Raw genomic sequence first — 15,328 nt, forward strand, 5'->3', positions numbered from 1 at the left:
TGTCTGCCCAAGTGGCAAAGTTCTGCTGTTACCTTTTAGGTTCATCTGATGGTGGTCAGAGTCTGACTAGGACCAGCCATGAAGATCAGTGCTTGATTCAAGTCGGAGAGGAGCCAGCTGCTGTCTAGGGCAATAGCCCTGTTCTCACCAGGAGGAGAACTCTGTAGTTGGTCAGGAATGTCTGCAAATGGGCCAGCTAGTGAGGTGGTTCCCAAAAAGCCCAGCCCATTTGAGGAAGAGCAGATTTCCCCTTGGGGCCACGTGCCCCTTCTCCCCACTCTGACCTTGACTATGCACTACAGGGCATGTGCTGAAGCATACAGGTCTGTAATGACTGGGGGTGCAGTAGGTGAGGGACCTGCTCCATGGTGGATAGCAAACTGATCGATGGAGGTGGTAGTAGGGGGGATAGGTCAGAGGTGGAAGGGGCCCTCTCATCCCAAGGCTGGCCATGCAAGTGTGAGAGGAAATCCCTGGGTTCTCCCTGGGATCCCAAATCCCTGATAGCTGTCAAATGTGAGGAGGACAGTTTGTGTCCCTTGAGGGACTAGCTGCTTCCTGGGGTGGCCTGGGACACATCCTTAGATCTTAATTGGAGGAAGGAGTGTGAGGGATTTTGGCCCCTTATCTGTGGATAGCGGTAGAGTTAGGATCCTACTTGAAAACAAGGACTGGCATTTTGGAAGCTGAGATTCGATCAGTACAAATTGGCATTTTCTAGACATAGAAAAAGCATGGCTCTTGAATCACGATGTGTGAGTTGTAATTTTGGCTCTGTCCCTGACCCACTTTGTGGCCTCAGACAAGTTGTACTTCCTCTCCAAACCTGTTTTTCCATCAGTAAATTGGGGTTAGTTCTTATCCCCATGATCTCATACTGCCCCATCTATCCCTCACTTGGGAAACAAAGGAGCTTTGTAAAGTCATAAGGTTATTTTATTTTCTTAACCCAGTATGCACGGAGCACCTGTCGTGGGCAGTGTACTGGGTACCAGGAGAATGACAGTGATCGAGGTAGTCATGGTCTTGGCACCTCATGGAAAGGCTGTTTCATGGGAAGAGACACATGGTGAACCAATAAATAAATGGGCAAATAAAGTAGTTGAATACCCTGTTACCTGGTATGAAGAAAACATACAGGGTTCAGAGAGAAGAATACATCTGGGTGGGGGTGGCAGGTATTTCTTAGATAAGGTGACCCAAGAGGACACATCGCTCAGGGTGACCTTTAGGCTGAGACCTGAGTCTGAGGAAACTGCTGTGCCAAGTTGCAGAAATGTGTTCCAGGCAGAGGACACAAGGCAAGTCCTCTCACCACTCCTGCTCTGGTTTAGAGATTACCTTTCCTTCCAAGGGTTGGGGGGAGTCTGAGCCTGTTGGGTTAAGGATTAACTCCACCTCCAGGATAGATGATTAGATGGAAAAAGGAAGACGCAGAACAAGGTGTCTAACTATCATCTGTTTAAAAGGATGTGTATTTATTCATGTATGCTTGTACATTTGCAGAAATCTCTAGAAGGGTACACTAAAAATTGGTGGTTGTGCCTGAGAAGGGAGTCTGGGGGATTGGGGTAAAAGAGAGACTCACTTGTAACTGCGTGTCTACTTGTATTGTTTAATTTTTGTTTTAACCACATGCATATATTACTTTTCAATGCAAAAACCCAGTTGTTCAAAATATGTATGCTTACTTAAAGGAAATGTTTGTAGGCCATTTGGCAACAAAAGTAAGACTGGCATATGAGGAGGGGTATGTGGGATCTTTGGTGCCAGAAAAACAAGCCAGGTGTGGGACTGAGGATGGGCCTGGGCCAGCTCCAGCCTGGAGAGCCCAGGAGAGGGGGGTGACCGACCCCAGGCATCCATTCCCACAGGCTCAGAACTTTTTCCGTGGCCTCTTTCTCACTGCATGTGACAGGGGTGCCTGTTTGCTTTTCTGACATTCCTACCTAAAGTGACTGTTTCTTTGAATCTGATAATTGCAGCCCCAGCTCTCACACGTGTGCTGCCTCTTACTGTAATCATTTGTGTGCACTTTCAATTCTCTTCCAGGATTATGTCCCCCCAGAATTGTTTTTCAGAGTGTGGCCGCAGCCATCAGATTCCTTGGAGCCCTCTTAAAAGGCCGATTTTTTTTAGAGCATGGGGGAGGGGCAGAGGGAAAGGGTGAGAGAGAGCCTCAAGCAGCTGAACTCAAAGGTCAGACACAACCGATTGAGCCACCCAGGCATCCCTTGAAATGCAAATTTTTAAGGTTTACACTGAGCTTCACATTAAAATGTGGGAACTGCTGTCCTATGCCACACATCAGAATACATTCCAGACGAATTACTGGGATAAATGTCAACATCGCCATCTAAAACCAGAAGACAGGGATAAGGAAATATTTACATTATCTTATGTATTTTCAATATAAGATCTTTTACAGTTCAGTAAGAAAAATAGGAGTGTGCAAGAGTAAAAAGGGCAAAGGATGTGAATAACCAAACCACACAAAAAAAGGGAAAAGGCCAATAAGCATATGGAAAACTGCCAAACTTCACTAACATTCAAAAAATGCACATTAAAACAACATAATTTTTCATATTTCAGGAGAGGAAGTATTTTAAAAATGATAAGATCCAGTGATGCTAAGGATACAGTGAAATGGGCATTTTGATATTCAGGTGAGGGTGGGGATGCTAAAGCAGCTTTCTGAAATGCTTTGTATGAAAAGTCTGAAAAATATCTATACCTAGGGGCCAAGCTATTCATTTTCCATGAATTTATCTTGGGGGAGAATCAGAGATTCATGTACAGACTTATGTATGCAGGTATCTATCAAAGCATTATTTTAATAGAAAAAATTGGAAACAGCTGAAATGTCCAACAATATGGTAACAGTTAACTCAGTCATGGCTCATCCATGAGACGAATACTCTGTGGTCATTAGAAATCATGTTTTTGAAGAATCCTGTCATTAAATTACCTGAGAAAATGCTTACAATGTATTAAGTGAAGACATCAGGATACAAGCTATATAGAGCATGATTCTTTTTTTTTAATTAAAAATAATCACAGACCTAGATAAAAGATGGAAAGAAGGAAAGAAAATATACCAGCATTTTACTGGTGCTTACATCTGGGTGGTTGGATTTGAGCAATTTTTAATGTTCTTTATACTTTTCAGATTTTCCAGTTTTGTGCAATGCACCCGTTTGTAAATGTTAGAAAAATATTAGTTGAAACATAATCAAACAGATGAGACTGGCTGAGAGATTTTGAAAGTGAGTTATATTTTAAAAAGGTAGTAATGAGAAGACGGTGGTCCTGGATTTAATAGAATGAATCAAGGAAGGAGAATGGATACATCAGAATCTGATTGTTTTGGAGGGGCAGTGCAGCATGAGGGTGGACAGTCGGGCTGGGGGCAGAGTGTGTGGGGCCCTGCAGGGTGCCACAGCTTCTCAGAGAGGCTGAAGCCCCTCTGAGTAACCCCCATCCTGCAGACTACCCTGATAAGGCACAAACAAAGCCCGCACCCCCGAGGACTCACTGCAGTATAGCAGGTGCATCCAAACATGCCACTCAGGCAAAGACCTATGGTGTGTGGCCAGTTCTCTCTTCTTATTGGATTTTTTGAAGAAGATTTTTACTTATTTTAAAGAGAGAGAGAGAGAGCACAGGAGCAGGGGAGGGGCTGAGGGAGAGGGAGAGAGAGAGAATCTCAAGCAGACTACAGGCTGAGTGCGGAGCCTGATGCAGGCTCAGTCCCACAACCCTTAGATCATGACCTGAGCTGAAACCAAGAATCAGACACTTAACCAACTGAGCCGCCCAGGCACCCCCCTCCCCCGATTCTCCTTTTGATTCTGCTACTTTAAAAGGAAAAGATCTCTGGTATAAAGAGTTTGCTCTTGAGATGCCCTAGGGTTGCCAATACAGTTCTCTGGCTGAGCTTTCTTTCCTCTTACTCCCATCTAGCACCTAGCCTAGCTCCAGGAACTTGGCTGCTTGCTGGCCCAGAACAGTGGATGGGACATTCTGGAGACAAGTGTTTCCCCATTGGCATGGGGCACAAGGCCTGGGAGAGTGTAGTCTCTGTTGGCCACCCCAAAATGGACGGGAGTGTCATCTGAGGACGCCAGAATGGCCGGGAAGGTTGGTCTCAGGTAGGTTTGGGGGAGCAGCAGAAGGCTCATGGGCGTTGAAGCCCTTTACACTGGGGGTGGACTCCTGCTGTGGGAACTCAAAGAAGCTGCATGACCTTGGGTGTGACCATGTCCCTTCACTTCAGTGGTCAGCCTCAGGCCCCCCCTTTATAAATAAAGTTCCCCATCGGTAGTAAGTACTTTGAGGAGCTGTGTGAGCCTTAAGTAAGCAAATGTATGCAAAGCATTTATCTCAGCCCGACACAGAGGGAGGTGCTCCATAAATCACAGTTATGATTCCGGCCTTTCTGTCTTCCCCCAGCTAGGCAGCATGTGGGGTATGGTGCCAGGTACTGATAAAATACACCTGGCATCTGTGCAGCAAGACTTCAGGGGCTGCAGGTTGTCATTATTATTACTGTTGCTATGGCCTCTGCCCCTGGGCACTGAGTGAGGAGATGGCAGGGCTCGTCTGTCTCATCAGCAAGGCCTGCAGCTCATGGGTCTTTGTGAGAGCAGGCTTCCTGCTGGTTCTCCGTATCTGCCTGAGCTGTTCAGAGGATGGAGAGCAAGTGGGTGGGAGCCTGAGCGGGTGTGGTTATTCCCCGAAATGAGCACAAAGCCTGGCTTTACCCTCTGCCTTCCGCTTTCCAGTGTTTGCAAACTTTGCTCACAGTAACCTCCTTAACTGGGCCCTGGGGAGCTGCTGGGCAGGGTCAGTGAGTCAGCCTGACAGCCCGGGAGCCAGGCCCTGTAACCACTGTGCCAGGTCCCTGATCAAGTGGAGCAGAAGTGTTGACGTTTTGGTCCGCAACATCAAAAGGCAGGCACAGCCAACAGGGGCCACCCCCTGAGGTGGCCATGCTCGACCTGAGTGGGAGACAAAAAAGTTTTCTGTTGTGCACAGACTTTTGAAAGTGTTAGTCGTTTTGTGTTTGGCTTAGTGGATATTAGGAAAAATAAACTGCACTGAATGAGAAAAGCTCAATTTGAATAAAAGAGAGTCATTTTAATGTTAATATGAAGAAAAATATAAAATTAATAACACAGATGGTAAGTGGATAATGGCAAAAATTATGACCATGGTGGGGATGAGCATTTAAGAAGTGCTAGCCCAGGGGAACTGGAATTCCATGTTGTCTTTTGTCACGTGAGTAAGCCCTTCTGATTCATCCATTTTTATGGGTTATCTTAAATGAATAGTGGCAAGGCAGGGGATCCTTTAAATTTGTCCAAACCTAGGGGAGGCTTTATCAGAAGTTACCAACTTGGTGCTTGCCGGAAGCTTGTTTGAGTCTGTAGATACGTGGAAAACACAGAATGCATTTTTGGCCGCTATGGTTGGCTTAGCATTTTCTTGGCTGGATCAGATAATAGAGGAGATTTCTGTTCCTTTTATGTCTGCGGCCAATAGGTCAGATATGTGGAACAGAATTGTCCATCCAAATCAGGTGGGGAAGCATGGCTGATATGATTAAGTGACATGGCTTCTCTTTCTGTGAACTGAGTTGTGGAATCTAAGTGTGCCTGGTGGAGGGCTGTTGACACATTCCTGAGCCCTGTCCCCATTGAGTTCCCTGTCCATTGGGGGGTGAGGAGCCTGGGGAGGTGAGGGTGAGACCAGAAGTGGTGGTTGACCTGGTCCTTGAAGGGAAGGTGGGGAAGAGCCTTATGGGAGGAGGAGAGTCTCGGGCAAAGGCACAGGGACTGCCAGCCTAAGAAGCCCCAGGCTGTGTGTCATGAAGATCGAGGAGCCACAAGAGCCAGATGAGGGGAGTGTGGTAGGGACAGCAGGAGATGAGGTGTGGACTGGACCCAGGAGACTATGATTCCCTCCTGAGAGGTAAACTTGTCTAGGGCATTACGTGGGTTCTGGTTGCTCAGGGTCCTTCTTACCCAGCTTGGGGCTGCTCACCCTAAGACTCGGTGGGACATGTTGAGGCCTCCAGGCAGAATGGGGGCCCTAACCTGTACCACCCATCCCTTCCATCTCAACTGGGGAGTTCTGCTCTAGAGCTCAGGGTTCAGTTCCCTGTCAGTGTGCATCTGATCCTAAGATGCCTGATGGCAGACTGGCATGTAAAGGCCTTTTGGGGTGCCCCCAGGTGGAATGGGGGAAGAAGGCCATTGAGGGGAAGGCAAGAATATGGGAGATGAACCTCCGCAGACTCCCCGTCTTGTCCGAGTTGGCTGTGACAATTGCCTGGCAGGGGACCGTCCAAGTCTCGTGGGTCAGCTTTTACTTCCTGGTGAGGGACAGGGGCTGGCAAACTCTGGACATGTGTCTGGTTCAGTAACACTTACCCTGGCCACTGAGAGGGTGGATCTTCCCAGGCCCCAACAATGACTTTGTCTGTAGGAGCTGAGCTGCCACCCCTGGCCTTCAAGTTTCTAACTGCCCCATCTCTTCTGGGCTTAGAAATAGCCTCAGGGTCTCTCAACGTCAATGGCAGACCCTAAAACCAAGGCTAAACCTTGATGCAGAAAACCTCAAGGTTGGGATGGAGTGGGGATAAGACCACTTGGAATTGTGAGGCTGAACTTCGGGAGCCAGGTCTACCTGCCCTCGTCGGTCCTTTTCCATTTCTCTGATGAAAGTTTGGACAAGGTGGGTGGTAATGAGTTTATTTAACATGTCAGATTCCTGAGGCAGATGCTTGAGTATAAACAAAGCTTTTAAATACCCAGCTGTTTCTCTGCAAAGTGGGATTTTTCCATATTTTCCTGTAATCATTCATGGGCGCGTGAGCTCTGCTTAAATGTCAGAGTTGGTTGTTTTCGGCATTACTGGTCACTGGCTTCGAGATTCTGCAGAGCAGCCTTCCTAATTCCTCCCTCTTGTGGATCAAACCTCTGGTGGCTCTCATCAGAATGAATTAGAGGGTGGTAGCCAAATCCATGTCTTAGAGGCATCCTGAAGCCCCAAGAGGCCAGGTCAACCATATGGTCTTGAAAAAGTTGACTTTATGGACCCATTGGGTTGGGGGGGAGGGCTCTTTGCGAGTGGGGTGAGGGAGCTGGGCAGTTCTAAGTTCTCCTGGGCCTGTCACCAAGCTTGGGTGATTCCCTTTGCCCGACTGCTCCCAATCCTGACTGGCCAGGACAAACCTGCCTGCCTGGCTTCCTTGATCAGGGACTGATCATCCAAGGTCCAGCCAGCCTCCCTCACTGGCCTGGCTGGTTGTCCTCTTGGAACAGACTCACAGAAGCAGCCCACGCTCATGGCCTGGTTTGGCATGGCAGGGGAGAGGTTGGTGGTGGGAGGGATATAGACAGAAAGGAGAACTCAGGACCATGGCAGAGGAGGAACAGATGCTTATGTTACAGAAGAAGCAAAAGAAGAGCTCTTGGACTGTTGCTCTCAGATCCATTTCACCCCCTGCTCCAACTGGCATCACAGGAGCAATCAAGGGCTCAGGTGGCATTTCTCAGGCTCCCTTACCTTCTGGCTTCAGGCTGTGTTTGGTCAATGGGAGGCACCAGTGGGAAACTGGAGGGCAAGAAACAGGCAGAAGCCAGGGTATGTCTCTCCCTCTCTGTTTAGGGCAGTGCCTAGGGCAGTGGCCACATCTTCTCTATGGTTGCATTTGCTACAGCCAGCATGGCCCTCTGTGCTCCCAGATCTGACTGGTGGCCTTCCAGTGGAGTCTAGCTATGGATGGTGATGTCTAGGTTGCCTCATTGTTCCCTGTCCTTGGCTACTTTGTAACTTGTTTCTTGTACTAAAACCCTTCTGTGAAAGTACTTCCTGTTTTTTAACTGGGCCCTGGATGATCAAGGGCTCTCTGTCCCTCTTCCTCATTACTTACTCTTCCTTCCTTTCTCCTGCCATCTCCATTTTGATGAGGAGTCGTCATCCAAAGAAGTTATGTCATGTGGGGCAGGGAAATGTCATCTGCCCTGTGCTTTCTTTTTGCCACTCTTGTCATGGAGAGACCTAAACAGTTATTTGTTTGCCCATCATCTTCCTCCAACATTTACTGAGCACCTTTTTACAGCAAGAAGACTCTATGCTGATGGGGGTGGGAGCTGGGGCCTGAAATGAAGGGGCAGGCCTACCTCCCAGGAGCCTGCTGCACACTGAGAATGTGGGAGCTTGCACTCAAGTGAGGGTAACATGGAGCACCACCCAAGGAGGGAAGTACAGGGAAGTCTGTAGCATGAGAGGCCTCCTTTGGCACAGGGAATCAGGGAGGGCTTTCAAGAGGAGGTGGCATTTGGCTGGGTTTTGAAGGAAGGGTAGGTTGTGCGGAGATGATTATAGGGAGACATCCAGAGGTTAGAGGTGGAGTCTAAGGCTTCTAATTCCTCTGAATAACTGCAAAGCTCTCAACAGAGGATCTATGCCTTAGTGAAGACCCCTAAGCCCTCTCCATGGAGGTACTACAGCCACAGAGAGGTTGATACACACCCAGAAGAACTTGGGGACAACCCCTAACATGTTTGAGGCAAGTGTAGAATTTCCAAAGGTGCCTCTTTAGGGCTGGGTTATCCTCTGATGGAGAAGCCCATTTAGTATTTAGTTTGTTTTCTATATATCTGCTTGGAGAGAGAGACCGAGGTAAGTTGTCGGAGGGGAGGAGAGTGGAAGAGGAGTAAAAATGAGGTTTGGGCCCCAGGGGTAGCCTGGGAAGAGCATACCAATGGGTCTGGACTAGCTTAAGACAACCTGAGGTTACTGGGACCAAAGGGAGGTGAGATTGGGCAGATTTAAATCAGTTGGTGGTTGACAGTCCCTTCTGTGGGCTGGGGGTATTGCATGAGACCTATCTCACTGTTCCCAGGGTTCTGGCAAAGAGGCTGGTGCTTGTGGACAGAGAAAAACGGAACCTCTCTCCCTCTTTCACTCCCACCTTCCCTCCCTCTCTCCTACGTTGGAGGGATGACAGAGGTGTCATTACTGAGATAGAGGGTAGGGTTTGAAATATATCATGGATTTAATAATGGAGATTTGTGGGATTTCATATTGCATGCCTCAGCCCCCTGAGGCCACCCCATGTCCAGATGAGCATATGTGTGAAGACAAGGATATATGTCTGCAGGCTGGGGCCAGGAAGCTGCAGCTGGTGCTAGGTTAATTTCCAAAATTAGGCTGTGGTCTCTTTTCATAAAGTCCCCAACAATTATAACAGCCGTTAAACTGTGACTTTCTAAGGGGAGGGAGATATTTCATTCTGTTTCCAGTTCTGCCTTGTAGACTGTTGCACAGATACTCAGCATTGGAGTGAACCTAAAGGGGCATCCAATGCCAGAATCCCTCGTGGTATAGCCTCTTTAAAGCAGCCCAGTTTAAAGGAAAAAAAAAACTTCCTGGCCTTTGGATATACAGCCAAACACCTGGGTTGGAATCCGACTGCATAAAACAGGCATGGAATGCCAGGAATGCAGCACCTGTGGATAAGCTATTGACTCAGAGGCCAATGTGGTCTCTGAAGAAAGGACTCTGCAAGTGCCCCTCTCCACTATCTGTCCCTGGGGCTGGGGGTGATTGTCAGCTTGGTGCTATGGAAAGATCTGGGGTTTTGGAGTCACATCGATCTGGCTTCTAATCCCAAGGGACACTGGACGGTGCAGGGTGGGGAGTGAGGAAGTAAGATCAAGAAGGGAAAGAAGCCAATAGAGGGTCCAGTGGGTTACTCTGTGAGTGACTGAAGGTGCATCAGACTCAGGAGCTCTGGGATACAGTGCAGAATGTGCTCAGAGTTACCACAACCAAGGGGTGAGAGGGCTGGGGTACTGATCCTATAAGTCCCATCCATCAGGGGTTGAGGGCTGCTGCCAGTGGTGAGGGGCGTTGACTCCCTAGTACTTAGGCTTGCTCTGTGCATGGGCTGAGCAGGTTCCACTGGCCGGAGAAAGCCCTAGGACAAAGACTTTCTCCAGACCTTGTTGTTGGAAGCCATGCAGTTGACATGCTAATGGGGGGGCGGGGGTAGGAGCAAGGCACCAGCAGTGACTGCAGCAGACCCAGAGATTCCAGGACTGATCATTTCATCTCCATGACCCTGCGGGGAACCCAGTGGGTGATCCTCTCCATGGGGGGTCGGGGGGTGAGTTATTCTTACCCAGGACTTGGAAAGGATCATGTTTGTAGGAAAGAATGTTAGGGTTCGAAGCCGACGGCCAAGAAAGAATTCTTGAGATGTCTTTGGTGCAAAAGGGTGGTTTTATTAAAGCACTTGGACAGGACCCATGGGCAAGAAAGAGCCGCACCAGGTTCATGAGGAGTGGCCCATTATATACTTTCAAGTTGGGAGGAGGTTAGGGACAGCCTAAGTCTCTAAGGAATTTGGAAGCAAGGTTTCCAGGACCTTGAGGGGGCTAGCTATTGTTGGGAAAATGTCATTTATTACCGTCTAATAAAACCTTAGTCATGAGACCCTTCAGATGTATATCAGTGGGCCATATGCTTGGCGGGGGGCAATTGTCAACACGTATCTTGGGGGGGTTTAGAGATAAAGGAAATTTCTAAAGGAATTTTTATGTTAAAGTAGACTCACAGGATCCTTGGTGGGGAGGGGATCGGGCTAGGATTATCTTTTGCCCTTAGCAAAGTATTAACATCGAGGCAGTTGAGTCCCTAGAGGAATGTCACACTGCCCGTTTCAAGGACTTGTCAGTGGGCTGTAGGTAGTAAGGGAATTTAATAATTTCTCTTCCGCCTTTGTTTCCCACATCAATGCTTATGCCAGGAAATGAATGACTTGGGTAGAATATGGCAGGTTGCTGAGAGTTTGGGGCAGGCAGGCCAGTCACCTTTCTGCAATGATCTTCCTGCCAATGAGGAGCCAGTCTGGACCGGGCAGTGCTCTTGTGTTCAGCCAGCTCTCTCAGACACAGAGGCATGTGACTTCCTCCCATCTCTGCTGTAGTCCCATGAGGTCTCCTGGGAAGGTTTCTTCTGTGGCTCTTTCTAATGAAAATCTCTTCCACGGCCCTGAGAACCGAACACCTGGCCCCATAGGAAAGCTTGGAGAATATTGTTGCTGCCATGTTCCTCATTGTGGGGATGATGAGACCAAGGCTCTGGTGAAGATAGGGCAGAGCCTTAACTTGAGTATCCTAGGTCACGGGCCTCAGGCTGGAGCCAATTGATGGAGGTTTTTTTTTTTGTTTTTTTTTTAAGATTTTTTATTTATTTATCTGAGAGAGAGAATGAGATATAGAGAGAGAGCATGAGAGGGGGGAGGGTCAGAGGGAGAAGCAGACTCCCTGCTGAGCAGGGAGCCCGATGCGGGACTCGATCCCAGGACTCCAGGATCGTGACCTGAGCCGAAGGCAGTCGCTTAACCAACTGAGCCACCCAGGCGCCCAATTGATGGAGTTTTAGACATTAAACATGTCTCTCCCTTCTGGGGCTGAGAGTAGAAGGGAATGGCTGAGTGCCATTCTCACGCAACAATGTTGGGAGCTAAGCCTGGCCCAAAGGGGGCAGTACCATCTCTGCCCTGCTGCTGTGTATCCCCAGAAGATGGCCAGGATAGAAGACAGGGCCTGTGGGTGGATCCGGAACCCTTCCCTTCCTCATTGGCCCTGGAGTTCAGCATGAAGCCTCTAGTTAGAAGCATGTGCATCTTTCATCTGGAGAAATGGACGGTTTTGTGGCAGGATGATTGATGATTGGAGGCCTGCCATGCAGAGTGTAGGGTTCTCCAGGTGGAATTTGGGGCATGGTTTGGTTAGGAGAGTGGAGAATAGAAAATGAGGGAGGAAAATAGACTGAAGAGTCTCAGCTTCCTTGTGGTGGGGTTTCCTTTCGTGGGCTGACGAATTTCCTGAGAAGTGGGCTCAGGTTATACTGTGACTTTGGTGGCCAAGGTATGGAGATGGAGCCATGCCTTGTGCCTTTGAAATGCTTGCAGCCTTTCATCTCTACGTGGGTCCCATCTGTTTGACACTTGAATGGTTCTCATTTTAGAAAGATTTCAGGTCGACTTAATGCTCCAGGAGACCAGATTCAAAGGCAAAAACTCCAGGGTGACCCAGCAAATGCCTGATTTTCCAGAACTAATTTTTCCTCCTCGACTTGTCTCCTCACCTCTCCCCAGATCAGCACAGCCGTCAAAGTCATTCTCATGTTTGTACAAAATGACAGCTGTAATTGCAAATGAATGATACGGGTCCACTCTGGAGAGGAGAGTCTGTGTGGAAGATGAGTCATTCAAAATATCCTGTGAGGTTGCTTTGTGCTTTATTGCCAATATGAAGAACAGCCATATGATTTAAAGAGCTTCTCAATCTAATCATTAGTGTCGATTTTAAATGGTCCTTACTTCTCATAGGGTATTTTTGCTCTTTATCTGAACCACTGTTTGGCAGAGGAATTCCTTTGAAGTCAGACCCAGGGAAGGGAGAGGTCTTTGAGACCATACCAGCCTTCTCCCTGCGTGATTTAGATGCCTTCTGCCTAGAAACAAGGGCCTACACATTGTGTTTCTTTTCTTTTCTTTTTTGTTTTTTTAAAGATTTTTATTTATTTATTAGAGAGAGACAGTGAGAGAGGGAACACAAGTAGGGGGAGAGGGAGAGGGAGAAGCAGGCCTCCTGCTGAGCAGGGAGCCCGATGGAGGGCTCGATCCCAGGACGCTGGGATCATGACCTGAGCCGAAGGCAGACGCTTAATGACTGAGCCACCCAGGCGCCCTACACGTTGTGTTTCTTAAGATCCCGTCTACCTGTGTGGTTCTTGTCCCTCGAGGGTTAAGATGAAAGACTAACCTGAGTGTGACATCTCTTGTGGCTGGAGGCCTGGCCCATAGGGACATCATGAGTTATCAAGGGGACCAGGTCACAGAAGGCCTTGCATGCCATACCGCAATGTGTAGGCTTTGTCCTGAGGGCTATGGGGGGCCACTAGAAGGTTTCATGCAGGAAAGTGGCAAGGAAGCTTAGTGCCATAGAAGGATGGCTCAGGTTTCCGTGTGGTGGATGGATGACAGGGGAGAACCCAGGGGAACTGAGACTTCGTGGGAGGCAGGTGTGTGCCCAGGTGAGAGAAGACATGGTGGCTTGGACTCAAGCAGGGATGGAGGGAGTGTAGAGGAGAGGCATGTTTGCACATATCCAGGAGATAAACCTTAAAGTCCATCAGGATGGATTGTGAGGTACTAAAGGAGGAAAAGTCTAGTTCCAGCCCTGGAAATAGCGAGGACACAGCAAGAAGGTTGACTTTGGCCCCTCATTCTTGGGAACGTGTTACTGAACACATGGGTCTCCAAGCCACTGGGAGGGAAACCTTGTGAAAAAACAGAGAGAAGAGCCTGAGCAGAAGGAATAGCGGGAAGGAAATTCAAACCCATATTTTGAACTATTTTTTTTATCATCATTTCCCAGACAATGTCATTATCCTAATTTGAAAGAGAGCGATTCAATTCATTTTCTATTTGTGGTTGCCAGCCCCATGAATACTTGATGGTTTTGGATTACAAAGCTTCCAGCAGTGGCTCTCATGCGGTCAATAGAATGGAGGGCAAGGAGAGGCCCGCGTTGAGGTACTGATAGGCTGTGTACCTCCTCATGTGTCTCCTGCTTCAATAGCATCTATTTTGAGCCGAGTTCTTTCTGAAGCTCTGGCAGAGTGAGGAAAATGAGCATTCTTCCTGCTTCCAGGGCTGGCTGTCAGAGTTCTGGAAATGATCTGCTGTGACAAATGGCAATGGCTTCAGGTTATGTGGGAGGACTGCCGCCTCAGATAGGTAATTATCTCTGCGGTTTAATGGTGATTGCAAGGGGATGGGGGAGCCGATCCGAGTAATGGAAACACGACAGATTAGATGAAGTTATGTTTTTTCTTTTCATGCGTTGTTGTTGTTTAGATTTCTTGTAAGACAGTGGGTTGTATTAATCCTAGACATGCCTACCATGAGAAAGATAAGTGGTCTGGAAGAACTTGGAGACATGGCAAAACTTGTCACAGACATTGCTATGGACTGAATTGTGCACCCCTCAAATTCATAATCCCCCAATGTGACTATAGTTGGAGATAGGGCTTTTAGGCAGAGGTAGTTAAGGTTAAATCAGGTCATAAGGGAGGAGTCCTAATCTGTTAGGATTGGTGGCCTTAAAAGAAGAGAAGGAGGGAGAAAGAGAGATCCCTCTATGCACACACACTGAGGAAAGGCCACGTGAGGACACAGCAAGAAGGTGGCCATCTGCAAGCCGGGAAGGGGGCTCTCACCAGAACCCGACCATGCTGGCACCCTGATCTCTGACTTCTAGCCTCCAGAACTGTGAGAAAATAAATTTCTGTTGCTTAAGCCACCCAGTCTTTGGTGTTTTGTTATGGCAGCCCAAGCCAACTAAGATAGGTAGATGTGAGGATGATTCAATCATAGTATTTATTTGAACAAAACAAATCTGCTCTCGTGGTACTAAGTTTGGAATCAGCAACAGAAATGGATTCTCCTGGATTTAGATTTTTGTACAATGAAGTAGCAAATATCTTGCTCAGTTTTAGAATCTGCATAAACATTATGAGCTCTAAAAAATTTTAAACTTAATTTAAATCTGAAGTTGGCAAATGGCTGACATATTCCCCATATGACTTCTGAATTCTTTCAGGGAAAGTAAACCCATTTCTCCCCAAGTTTGAGTTCTTTTCTGAGAAGACTAAGTTAGAATTGGGGAAGGCCAAGTGCTTCATGCTATTTTCGTTTCTGTTCTGTGGGGGTACTTTGCTCATAACTGTCTTTTAGTCAGTCCAATTTTCTATCCAAGAGCAAGGTAGGAAGTCAGGGCCAACTCCATGTCACCTGGGTCATGAGGGAGTGCTGAGTGTGCTTTTAGCCTGTGGGCTCTGCTGCTCCTCATTAGGGAAGTGGCTGCCATTTCTGTCACCCTCTGGGGAGACATTGCTAGCATGGAGTCCATTCTGCAACCCAGAGAAGAGACCAAGAGAAGCAATAAAAAGGGAGGGATAAAATATCTTCTAGATCTGATCTATGATCCAGTGATTGGAGATCCTAGCTAATGACCAATAATCATGGGACCTTGAGACCCCTGACGTTGAGCTAGACACCATAGAAGGACACTAGAGAAAGAGGAAGCTTGGGTCCTGCCCTCACGGAGCTCATGGTCTCCTTGAAGAAACAAGACCCACAGAAGCCAAGACAAGTCCAAGTAGGGGTCTTCAAAGACTGACTTCCACTGGGGGAGTTTTTGAGAAGGGAAAGGAGTGATTTGGGGTTCAGACCTGGGTT

This window comes from Mirounga angustirostris, unplaced genomic scaffold (genome assembly GCF_029215605.1).
Source record: "Mirounga angustirostris isolate CCGP_5_RB_7025 unplaced genomic scaffold, mMirAng1.0.hap1 SCAF_7, whole genome shotgun sequence".
Taxonomy (NCBI): domain Eukaryota; kingdom Metazoa; phylum Chordata; class Mammalia; order Carnivora; family Phocidae; genus Mirounga; species Mirounga angustirostris.